Genomic DNA, 1,600 nt, shown 5'->3' on the forward strand with positions numbered 1-1,600 from the left:
CCCCACCAGGACGCGAACCGGCAACCTTCTTGCTGCGAGGCAACAGTGCTACCAACTGCGCCACCCTGCAGCACTACAGATCATATTTATGTCATATATTTTTTTACTTTTTCAGATGGACCAGGCCACCAAAAGTTTTCATTTCACTTCTGTACCTTCAGAAAACTAATTTGTGGATTGAGCTATGTAACCCATCACAATGAACAACAGGATAAAAACCTACAACAGGCAGCAATAAAACAGCAAAAATACCTGTTGGTCTATTCCCACAGCATCCAGTCCATCACGCATGATGTTCACCCAGCCATCCCTGGTGTACATCACAAACACGGAAATCAAAGCCTGAGAGGGAAACAAACAAAGAAATAATTGTGATTTTCAAAGATGAGGTTCCTATTTATAGTATTTTGGACTGATAATCCTACATTCTTTTCCCTTCTCTTACTACAGAAAATTAGTATAAGACTGGTGTGTTGGCCCATACCTGAAGGAGGTTGTCAAAGTTGTACTGCTTCCGCACCCAGCTGGAGTTGGCTGCCAGACAGTCATTCTTGTTGGTCACGTTTCTTAGGTTGTGGCCCACACAGTGGTCGAATTTCTCTTTGAACAACTACAGCATTTTTGTGAGATAAAAAGAGAGGGACTGTGTGGTGATCCGAGTTTTTCTGCTTTTAGTGTGAGACTTTGTTTAGTGTATGTGCTTGTTGTTTCTGGTGGCTGCAAGTGTGTTCTCAGGCTGGGTGGGGTTTTCAGCGCTGGATAAAGCCTGCCTCCACCTGTGCTCCAGCGCCAGTGGATGACCCTCCCTCGAGTGGCAATAGGCCAGCCCGTTTGCTGAGAAACCTTGTGCTTTGAGAAACTTTGTGCTTTGAGAAACTCGTTTTGTCTTACATCTGCTTTCGTCTGCGTCTGTTGCCAGAACCTCCCCGTCAGATCGTCACCTCCCTGGCCCGACTTCGGCAGCTGATCCCCAGCCTCAGCCGTTCTGCCTCCTGGTCCCTCTTGGAAACCTTCCCTGGAATTCCCTCCCTCACTTGGCGTCCCTCACGTGCTTCCCGGTGTCCCCTGCTTCCCCACAGCCTTGAATAAATTCCTCTTTTCTTCTCACCTAACCCTGTGTTGCATTTTTGGATGGCTACCAGACTGAACCCTCACAGACTGTCCATACTTGTATTTGCTATTGTTTTTTGGGAGGACGGTGGAGTTTGACACAGGTGGCGTCAGAAACTTTTATCCTTTATTATTTTTACTGTGTGTGTGTGTGTGTGTGTGTGTGTGTGTGTGTGTCAGGCAACCTGAGTGTCCATAGCCAGTTTTAGTCTTTGGAGTCGGTTGAGCATCCTGGAACATGCCAACATAACAAACTTTACTGGAGTCTGCACAATTCTGCAAACAAAAAATGACTAAATATTAAGAGTGCATCCACGATAGGACCAGGTGGGGGTGGCACAAGCCATCTCACCGATTTCAGTGAAACTTTGCCAGTTTAAAGGGGTCCACCCAAAACTACTTCAGTCTAAGTTTAAGGAAATTTGGTCAAACTGCGCTGACTGACTGGTTTATAGTTTTATATGATGAACACTGGGAAGTCGTAAGGCCC

This window comes from Stegastes partitus, unplaced genomic scaffold (genome assembly GCF_000690725.1).
Source record: "Stegastes partitus isolate 25-593 unplaced genomic scaffold, Stegastes_partitus-1.0.2 Scaffold79, whole genome shotgun sequence".
Classification (NCBI taxonomy): domain Eukaryota; kingdom Metazoa; phylum Chordata; class Actinopteri; family Pomacentridae; genus Stegastes; species Stegastes partitus.